General features: G+C 36.5%; 1 protein-coding gene across 3 annotated transcripts in view; it reads right to left on the reverse strand.

Moving 5' to 3' along the window:
* Window positions 1-9231, reverse strand: part of LOC129724532 (uncharacterized) — a 545414-nt gene extending 536183 nt beyond the window's left edge. For all 3 annotated transcript variants that reach the window (XM_055679507.1, XM_055679508.1, XM_055679506.1), the window contains exon 1: window positions 8029-9231. The gene's annotated coding sequence lies outside the window, so the exon portion shown is untranslated. The remainder of the gene's footprint in view (window positions 1-8028) is intronic.
* Between the last annotated feature and the right edge of the window lie 2399 nt (window positions 9232-11630).

Below are 11630 nucleotides of genomic sequence, written 5' to 3' on the forward strand. Positions count from 1 at the left end.
AAGCGGTGAAGTCTCAGAAGTAAACTGTTCCGATTATGATTGAATGTTGTTCCAATCACGAGACAAAACAGCGTATTTCAACAATTATTCTAACTTTGAAACAAATATTTTGCACAAGAAATGTTTCTACATGAAATTAAAATGTTATAGAAGTGAAAGGAGAAATATATACTGAAATCCTTGAATATTTGATTTCTTTATCGCTACTTGCAAACAAGGCATAATAGCAAAATCTTGTAAAAGAAAATTGTGTTCCAAAATGGATCAAACAATCGTAATGAAACTTTCTGAACGGCATCAGAAGAAGTTGCTTGATGTTTATGCTGAATGTTTGACTATTATTTTTAAAATAGTGGAGAAATTTCGCATATAAAAATTGTTCCGATCATGGTACATTTTTGGGCTGTTCCAAACATGATACATTACCTTTCTTTAATTACAGTCAAGTTTTTGGCGGGGAAGGAGTTCCAAATTTGCATGGTACCGCGTAAAAATAACTAAATTGAGTTCTAAAAATAACATAGGAAACTGTCCCAAAACGTTTTAACTTAGACTAAATATGATAGTGGTCAGTCTAAAGGTCAAAATGCAAATTTTCAGTAGTTATTTACAACGAAAATTGTGAATTTTATTGCAAACTGATATATGATTTCTTTTGTCCTAAAACGGAAAACGTGATTGGAGTGAAGTCGATATCTTGTACCGTTTGTGAGTTATGGAAGAAAGCAACCGGCGTAAAAGAAACCTGACTGTATATGGTTTTGGGACTCTGAAAAGTGCTATTGGTGTTTCACAATAGTGTCAACGACTGGTTTGTTTAATTTGCCGTCATTTAGGATTGCCATTTATCTATGACAGTTTGACGGTGCTTCTCACACAGACGGGAGTTCTGTGCACTGTAGATTGTTAGCTCCAGGCCCCAGTGAGGTCCGTTGGTTTCCTCTGCTGGTCCGTTTACTATGGAAGGTTACAAGCAAATGAGCGGGTATTGCAGCAAAAAATTTACAAACATGTTATATTTGAAATCACCGCCTGCTGCGTTGCGATGTGCCGCAGCTATAATTGCTGCTGGTTGATCCAGATAATTTCTCTTGTTACAGTGATCAGATAGACAATGAAGACTAAATTTCTACATGCTAGCTTTTATACTTTCTATAATCATTTTCACATGCATTGCTAAATTTCCAATTTGCGCCTCTTACTTACAGATAGACGTAGTCCTACATCAAAATGGAATGTTACTAAATTTGCTAAAACTTTAAGAACCCTTAGGGAAATCCTCCATCGCAGGCTTTCGAACAACTTTTTTTTAATCTCTTAAAAGTATTATGTCAGCACAGATGTCTAGTCGAGTGCAACTTTCGCTCATACAAAAAAATTTCCAAACACTCCCAAATTTTGAGTTATGGTCAAAATACCTTATTCCTCAGCGCATACAATTTATTTTTACTCAGTTATTTCTCAACCAATTTTGAATGTTTTAGCCGTTTTGGAAAGGGGAAAAATAGAGCTTCCGAAATATATACAGGTTTGTATTAACTTCCCCGGAATATGCGGGGTTATTCAAGCTTAAATGTAATTTTTTATACTTCTCCACACAATGTTTTAATTCAACTTAAAATTTGCCAGTTTTTTCTTAAAAAGTACTACTGGGGACGGGAGGACTCGTTCAGCTCGAAATTTTTTTCAGTCTTTGGAAACAGTAATTTTTTTTTTAAAAAAGAATATTCTGAGATAGCTCCAGATATCAATGTTTTGCCTTTCTCCTAGAAAGGTATAGCAATCACTGGAAAAACCGAAGGTATAAAAGTGGTCCCAATGGCCGAATGTCATATACCACTCGACTTCTTTCGACGAACTGAGCATTTTCTGTATGTATGTATGTATGTGTGTATGTGTGTATGTGTGTGTGTGTGTATGTGCAACTTTTTTTTCTCACTCACTTTTCTCAGAGATGGCTGGACCGATTTTCATAAAATTAATTGCAAATGGAAGGTTCTAGTTGCGCTATAGGTTGCTATTGAATTTCATTGTAATCGGATTTTAAGTTTAGAGGTTATGTATCAAAATGTAAAAATCACGAAACATCAATTTCTCAGAAACCACACAACCGATTTCAATAAAACTGGTTTCAAATGATTGGGCTGTCCCCAGAACCCTTAATTTTTGAATTTCGTTATGATTGAATATATGGTATGGAGGTTGTTTAAACTCACTCATTTTTCTCAGTGATGGCTGAACCGAATTTCACAAAATTAGTGATTGTGATATTGTACTTTGATATTGTACTTTTCAATGTTTTCGGCCTTGCTCGGGATTGAAGTTGAAATCAAAAGTCATTTCTATCATTTCACTTTTTGCCTTTCTCCTAGAAAGGTATAGCAATCACTGCAAAAACTAAAGGTATAAAAGTGCTCAAAAGGGCCGAATGTCGTATACCACTTGACTCAGTTCGACGAGCTGAGCATTTTCTGCATGTGTGTGTGTAACGCTCTCCCAATCTCACTCGGTTTTCTCTGACATGGCTGAATAGATTTCAATGAAATCAATTGCAAATGAAGGGTCTAGTTGCCCTATAAGACCCTATTGAATTTTATTGTAATCTGATTTCTAGTTTAGAGGTTATGTATCAAAATGTAAAAATCACGAAACATCAATATCTCAGAAACTACACAACCGATTTGAACAAAATTGGTTTCAAATGAACGGGCTACCAAAAAACTCTCAACTTTTGAATTTTATGAAGATTGAACACATGGTTCAGAAGTTACAGAAAGAATCGCGGCTGGAGACTGTTTAATCTCACTCATGTTTCTCAGAGATGGCTGGACCGATTTTCATAAAATCAGTGTCATATGGAAAGTCTTGTTGCCCCATAAGACCCTAATGATTTTTTTTGCGAACGGGTTATTACTTTTCCTGTTATGTTTAAAAATGTGAAATCCAGCTATGAAAAGAAACATATTCTGATGACTACTTGGGCTCATTCACTTTTCTCAGAGGTGGTTGACCCGATTTTCACAGAATTAGTATCAAATGAAAGGTCTAGCTGCCTCATAACACCCTATTGAATTTTGCTGTAATCGGAATGTAACTTCGTCTGTAATGTATCGAAATGTGAAAATTACTAAACTTCATTACTTAATCACTTAAACTTCATCAAATCAACAGATTTGAACAATATTGATATCGAATGAACGGGATAGTTAAGCGTTAACTGATGAATTATGATTGAACACGTGGTTTCAAAGTTTGGCTCCCCCATACGTTCCCTTTTCATTTGATTGTAATCAAACTTAAGCAACCGTTATGTTTTAATTTGTAAAACAACGAAAGTCTATAATCTCAAGTATTACACGAATTATTTGAACACAACTAGTGTCATACAAACGAGTCATCTCTCAAACTTACAAAAAACAAACTTCATAAAAATTTGATATAATGTTCATAAGTTTTGTAAAGAAAAGAAATTCAAAGACTATTCAACACTATAGCTGCTTTGATCAATATATATGGCCTCAACATGATTTAAATGTGGTATCGTACCATTTGAATGTTCCCGGTATCGCTCGTGATTAAATTGTTCGAAATTAAGAGTCATTTCTTATATTTCGCTATTTCTGAAGCACTAACATTACGTCAAATTTCATATTTTATACTTTAAATACAACATCAATATTTTAGAACCCAAAGAGTGAATATACCTTTTTGGATTTAAGCATTCTTGTAAATCTATTTTTACAAGTAATAACCCGGACGAACACATAAGATTAGCATAGATTCCGTAGGATTCCTCACATTGGAATCGTGAAGCGTCCTCGATAAGGAATCCTGAAAAAAGAATCCTCGAGAATGCCCAGTCTATAGGGCTAGGATTCCTGAATGAGAATCGTGTAATGAGAATCCTTCAGATTCCCTAGGATTCTTCACATTGGAATCGTGAATCGTCCTTGATAAGGATTCTTGTAAAGAAATCCTCAAGACTGCCCTGTCTATGAGGTTAGGATTCTTGAATGGGAATCGTGTAATGAGAATCCGTCGGATTCCCTAGGATTCCTCAAATAGAAATCGTGAAGCATCCTTGATGAGGAATTCTGAAAAAGGACTCCTCAGGAATGCCCTGTTTATGTGGCTAGGATTCTTGAAGGAGAATCGTGTTAGGAGAATTCTTAGGATACGAAACCTTTCGCTTCAACCGTTATGTGCTCGACGGGGTTCTTGGGTACCCCAAATTAAAGTACTTGTAACTTTTGCAATTTTCATTCGATACTTGATACTTGATTTGATACTTGTAGCACCAAAAGATTCAATAACTTATTTACTTTCTAATGAGCGTTAGCAGTGCCCCGAAAAAATTCTCTCATAGCCGGATATCCGGTTTGTAAGGGATATATTCCGAAACAGGGGAATTTTATGCATATTTGAACAGAATCTTACAATTAATGGTTCAAAGTTCTTAAAATTACTTCCACAGGCCATTTGCTAGCTTTTGAGTGTTTGAGTGATATGGCTTCAAAATGGTCCTTCCGGAATAGATTCCAGAGGGGCTTCTATTGCCGTTAGAAACCATTAAATAAAACAAGGTTGAATACCATCAAAGATGAGTATTTTCAGGACCGGAATGATGCGCCGAGGCCGGAAAACGACCTCAGACGCCATTTTGATTTCCTTAATGGTGACTTCCGGTGTCTGAAAAAAAAACAAATCTGGCCAAATACCTCCCAAAATGAGTATTTCCGGATGCGTAATGAAGCTCAGAGAGCGGAACTCAATTCCAGATGCCATTTCAATTCAATTTCAATATAGTAACATCCGGTTTCTAGAAAAAGGCCTAAAATGGCCGAATATCATCAGATATGGGTGTTTCCGGAATCAGGATGATACACAGAGACTGGAAAATGACCCAGACACCATTTTGAATTCTAAAATGTCGTCTGGAGTCTATTTTCGGTCTCTGTGCATTAGGGTGGGACAAAAAATAAATGTTAGCTCCCATGCACTTTTCGTGTTCCTTATGGGTCCCATAACAACTGTGTAACTTTTCAGATCGATCGAAACGCCCGATTTGCGCCCGATTTTTAAAGTTTCCATACGATTATATATGGGAAAATCCACTTTTTCAAAACTTATTCTTTATAAATGTCCAGTTGCCTCCTAAAAATATATGGATACATGATATTTGTAGTAAATTTTCCTAGGAAAAACTCTTCTAAAGACCGTAAGGCGCTACGGTCCTTGTAGAAACAGCTATTCACCACAAAATGATTGAATGTCTGGCGAACGGCTCACCATTGAAATTTTCCAGCAACACTGCTGCTATTGCAAACTTGCTTAAGTATGAGAAATAATTTCGCGTGGAATTAATTTTCAAAGTGTGATTTTTGCTCATAGTATCTTCGGGGAAGCCTCCAAGATGAATTTAAGCGATGTCATTTCTCATCACATGGTTGAATTTTTTTTTTTTTTTTTTTTTTGGTTGAATTTGTAACAGCAGCATGCTGCAGCAGTATTGCTAGTTAAATTCAATGGTGAGCCGTTCGTCAGATATTCAATCAGTCTAGGGTGAACATCCTTTTTTACAAGCAAGGTAGCGCCTTGCGGTCTTCAGAAGAGTTTTTCCAGTAAAATTTCCTATAAATATCATGTATTTTTATATTTTTATGAGCCAACTGGACATCTGTGTATAAAAAGTTTTGAAAAAGTGGTTTTTCCAATATAAAATCGTATGGAAGCTTTAAAAATCGGGCGTTTCACCGATCGGTCTGAAAAGTTACACAGTTGTTATAGGACCCATAAGGAACACGAAAAGTGCATGGGAGCGAAAAAATAACACCATCGCTTTTTTCCCATATAACCGTGTCCCAGTCTGCTGTGCATCATTTAGATTCCGGAAATACTCATATTGGGAGGTATTCGGCCAGATATTTATATTTCCCAGAATCCGAAAGTCACCATTTCAGAATTCAAAATGGCGTCTGAGGTCGTTTTCCGGTCTAGGGGCATCATCCTGGTTCCAAATATATCAATATTGGAGGGTATTTGACCTTGTTTTATTTTTTTTTATGGTCACTAGAAGAGCCAGTGTAATCTATTCCGGAAGGACCAAAATACCCAAAACCATACAAACGACCTGTTAAAGTAATTTTATGTATCTTGAACCTATGTATCTTGAACCGGAAATCCGATATTCCGGGTATGAGAGAATTCTTGGGCAGCGCTGACGCTAATTTCAAGGTAGATAGGTTACTGGATCTTTTGGTGCCATCGAAATCAAATGAAAATCACAACAGATATAAGAATTTCGAGCATAAAACGGTTAAAGTGAAAGGTTTCGTATCCGAAGAATTCTCATAACACGATTTTCACTCAAGAATCCCAGCCCCATACACAGGGCATTCTTGCGAATTCTTTCGTCAGGATTCCTCATTGCGGACGCTTTACGATTCCAATGTGAGGAATCCTAGGGAATCTATGCGAAACCTATGGGTGTGACTAAAGTATAAATGAGTTTATTCTAACCGGGACGTCAGTCATGTTGTTATTCGGTTCGCATATTCAAAGAAGTTTCTTTCGCATTCTAATAGGTTGGAACAACTTCGGCTTGATGATGCTAGAAGGACGCAAGGTCCATGTACAGTCGCAGTGTTACTTTGGTGATACCCATATATGTATATTTGATTTCTGATCTTTCTGAATCATATCATTTGAGGTTCAGATCAGAGGAAGCCAAAAAAGGGGAATCTAGTTTGGCTGAAATATAATAAATGTTACATTAAGCGTCTTAGTAGAACAGAATTAGATATTCAGAATATGCAATGTTTCCATTTAATTCTACTAGTACTACAAAAAATCGCATACCGCTGAAATCGTCCGCAGATACATATTTCGGTTATTACTTATAACAATCGTCAGTGCTTATGTGGACTGCTGATAAAGAATCTTTTTAAGAGAGAAATTTTCATTTGTGACCAGGGTTTTATATCTATGGCCGAGAGATACCGATAAGTTATTCTGAAATTTCGCAAAGTGAAGCTCTTGCACATTTTTAGTAATTACGCAATTTTTTTTTCTTCTTTGTCACGGTATGTACGTCCAAGGATTAATTGGAGATAACACGGATTACTAATTTATACTTTATCAAATAAATATTTGGTATAATTTAGACAAAACTAATGATAAGACATTTAAAAATTAAAACCATATCGATAAAGCAAATTTATATAGACTGTTGTGCTGTTACGATAATGAATAGAAAAAATGAAATTGATACCAAATTGAAAATTATTTAGGCAACACTAAACCGACTTAAAACGAATTTAAAAGAAAATGGAATCAAACGAGAACAAAATATATACAATTTAGCAACCATTAGCTTGAAGGCAAGATTTCAATCAAAATGAAATGATATAAAATTATAAATCTGACACAAAAATGTCATTTTTCTGCAAACACTCTGAACTCGGTTAAGGTACTATTTTAATTTTTATGCCACAAAAATTTCACATATTTCACCCTATGGCATTTCTGGTAAATAATTATATGCAATCCATTTTATAAATTTCCGACCATGAAGACACAAAAAAATAACCCATCATCTACCACCACGCAATGATTACGCCTCGGAAGCTTAACAAGTAAAAAAACATCACTATCGGAAAGATATGTGAGATCATAATCCGACGAAAAAAGTTGCAGCAAAGTTTGTTCCGAAACAAAGTAAAACCAGCAAAGTTCACCACAAATCCTGCTCTCAAGTTTCGTCGAATGTCTTTACATTTTGTTTTTTTTTTTCCTTTTCTTTGCCACTTTGTTGGCAAAGAGAAGCAGAGATTGAATTCCGACTGTTGGTCTAGCTAGCGTATAACTCAAATAAAGAACAATCTTCATAAAAATCAAAGCACAGCATCCAATCAGGACTGTATTCTACCACCTATACAGAGACTTTTCGTTAGCCATAATAAGTTCAATTTATGTTGTTGAATTGTGCCACATCATTGACCCGATTTGATCCTACAAATATTAACTAACCTGCAATGCTCCTTCCGTTGAAATCGAATTTCCCAGCAATATGATTCCAATTTTCATGAAAATCCACTTCAACCCCTTTTGCGACGAAATTAACCTTTCCGAGTGTACCCCGACTGCGGTACCTATCATAATGCGTCTCCATCGCATTGCACATTTAATTATGGGCGTGGATATCCTGGAAACTGGTGACAGACGTTCAAAGCCGTATTATAACAAATCATATCATTTTGCGCCGGCTTGCTGTTAAATTGTGATTGAACTCATTTTAATAGCCAACGCTGGGTCAGCCTCTACTGTTGATACAAATTGCAATTTTCTGATCACATGAGCACATTCACTATCCGCTTTACGAGAGGAACCTCTCCGCCACACAAACACAAACATCCGATTGGGGTACTGCTGGTTTCGTTATTTGATCTTCTTCATCCACACTATCAGCTAGTAACAACGAGGATACAAAGTAGAGTGAAACTGCTAGTTTGTCCACAACGTTGCTGTTGTAAGCCGCAACTTATTTTTCCATGTAAGGAACAGATTAGAAAATGTTGCTACCAACCCACGTCTTGGCCTGTTCGGGTCGAATCGATATTGACCCTCCCTTAGTCCGACAAATACTTTTTCTTCCATCATCGCTCACGATTCAGCCATAAATCAGCATCACCGAAAATCTGACAACTTCGCGGAACGATACGTTACCACTGAATATTTCTCTTCCAATTAGGCTAGAGCCTTTAAGGTTCTAATTATATAACATAATACGGCAAAAGCGGCTCGAGACAAAACTGTTATTTTTAAGACTTTATTTCCCTGTGTCCCAACTTTCTAACCATCCAAGTATTTATACTGATTGGCGTCGCTTCCTTTAAAAGCACCTCGGGGACAACACCCCCACCCTTTGCGTCATTGTTACGGCTGTGGGTGGTGCACAAATCCTGCAACACTCGACCCGTAAGTTTAACGACACTCTTCGTCTCACTCTCTTGACCGACACTCTCACTCACTTTCGTTCGCTAATCACTGCACATTTTATGTTGACGGACAAACTAAAATTATAACGTCAAATGAGTTTTGCACACACTTCCCTATGCTACCATGTCTGCAGGACATCGTCCCCTTGATCCGAGATGCGAGCACAAGCTTCTGACAGCGCGACGCTGTTCTTAGTTAAACATCTAGTTACGGCAATCGCTCACGGTATACTACCAGAGCTAGAGTACTGCCAGGAGCAGCAGAATCCTTGCCAGTAGCGGAGATTTAGCCTTCGATTCGTTCCAACGTCGAGACTAGCAACACGCACAAACCATTTTTGTCTGAACTCTCTTGCCACGGAGAGAGATCTACCGATGCTGTCGGGAGCTGTTTTCTCCAAAACAGAAATTATACACTCTCGCTCGGGTGTGTAAAGTTCAAGACCATGTGGCCGGACCCTTCCCGCCCAACAACAACAAAACAACGTGCGGAGCTGTCGATTGAATGAAAAATGTGTACAAGAGGCTCCGGAAAAAATTGCCACTATGCATATACACAACCGAGAGAGTTCGGGCACAACAGCCTAACCAACACAAGCGCAATCAGGCCGGTAGGTTGTTGTTCCGTGAACGCAGCATAGCACACGAGAAAAAAAAACACAGTTTGAGACCTGAACTGCACACGACCTTTTGTTGCCAAATCAGAGAAGCAGTCGACAGTTACAATGAGAGAAATTTTTCTCGGTAGGCGCCACTAATATGCGTCTGCTTTTTGAGTGATGTGTATTTGCTTTTGGTGGTGTTTTTCACGCATTGTCGTGCGCCTCCATCAACGCTTTTCAATAGGGAATTTGTTGTTTCGTGCTAAACGATGTCGGTCGATCCCAGTCAAGTCAAGGCTTTTGATTTGAGGGTTGGGTTTTGTGTGGTGTTTTTTTTTCTTGGCATGAAGACGAAACTAGTAGTTTTTTAAATTGATCTTCTTTATCTCCATGAACTTGAATTATCATTCTTCTCATCCAGTTTTTTAGAAACTTTTCCTCTAGGAACTATAAATATAACATCATTAGGAAAATAGTCATCACTAGCACTGAAAAATATTCAGTTTTCATAAAAATAATTTTAAAAAAATCGTAGCAAAAAACCACGACGTTAGAAACCTGGTGATTTTCTAGGACGATGGAATCGAAAACTGCCGAATGGCCTGTCGTCTAAAGAGCACTCAGTTTGCAAAACCAAATACGTGTGCCAAGTTTCTTTAAAGTTACTTCTTTAGAAAAAGCGCTCCCTCTTAATTCTATAGAAGTGTTTGATTGACCACCAGTTTTGGCCATGATTGAATAAAATTGATAATTGTGGAAAGTAAGTTACTCCTATTTCGGAGTCTCCTTTAGCAAATGTTGATAGTATCCAGCAAAATTATCACAAACTGTAGCAAAAAATATGCGTATTTTACTCTTAATAAAGGAACTAATTATACTTTACCCAGTTTACTATACAGTCTAACATTTAGGTGATTCGTAAGCTATTTTAAATAGAGCACAACTTTGTTTAAATTTGTCCATTTCTATAACAAATTTTGTTACCAGCATCAGGCACAACTTACTATAGCATATGGATAAATAAAACATTTTGGTATGACTTTTCTCTGCAATATCAAAAATACTAACAGCTTCCAAAAACGTTCACTGATCCATTCTTGGCCACATATCAATGCGATTCCATGATTCATAATCCTGATATTGGCCATATGTAAACAAAACCATGGTAACGTATTAACGTTTATTCAAAACATGAAATGTACGTAGTTTTTCGGGCTGTCATAAGATATCTCATGAGATATGTGAAATCACAAAACTGGTTTTGGATAAAAAAGATTGTATTACTACCGCACCGCTATTTGATATAAGGCGATGAGAATGGTATTCTATCGCACTATTTCCCGAAAAAAATCCGTTCTTCATTTGTTTAGATTATTTACAAAACTGTAACTTCAGTTGTATTTACCAAACCTAACGCTTCGGACTTCTAACCTGGTGACTATGATAAATGGCACTCGAGTTACCGAGATTGATGTCAGCAACTAATACGAATAAGTTTCTACGTGGAAAAAGCAAAGAGCGGAAGCTTATTATTACACTGTGCTACAAATGAAAAATTAAAAAATGCTAAAACTTCTGAAGTAACCTAGTGTAGGTTGTAGGTCTTGTTGAATGTAACATTCACTCATAGTAGAAATTTTCGAAACACCCCCAAAATCTGAAGTTATGGTCAAAATACGGTGTTTTGGATCTCGGTGCATACAACTTTTTTTAACTCAGTCATTTATAGACCGATTTTCAATATTTTAGCAGTTTTGGTAAGAAGATAAACAGAGCTTTCAAAATATATACAGGTTTATACTAATATCACTGAAACATGTTGAGTTATTTGAGTTTAAATCTTATTTTTTAGACTTTTTCACGCAATTTTTCAACCAAACTTGAAATTTGACACCTGTTTGTGTGAGAAAGATACTACAAAACACTAAAATTTTGAAATAATAATCAAAGACGAATGAGACAAAGGTGATTTAGTGAAAATTGGTAAATATTTAGCTGACTTATATATTTTTAATGAAAACCAGAATTTTTG

Source organism: Wyeomyia smithii, chromosome 2, assembly GCF_029784165.1.
Source record: "Wyeomyia smithii strain HCP4-BCI-WySm-NY-G18 chromosome 2, ASM2978416v1, whole genome shotgun sequence".
Lineage (NCBI taxonomy): Eukaryota > Metazoa > Arthropoda > Insecta > Diptera > Culicidae > Wyeomyia > Wyeomyia smithii.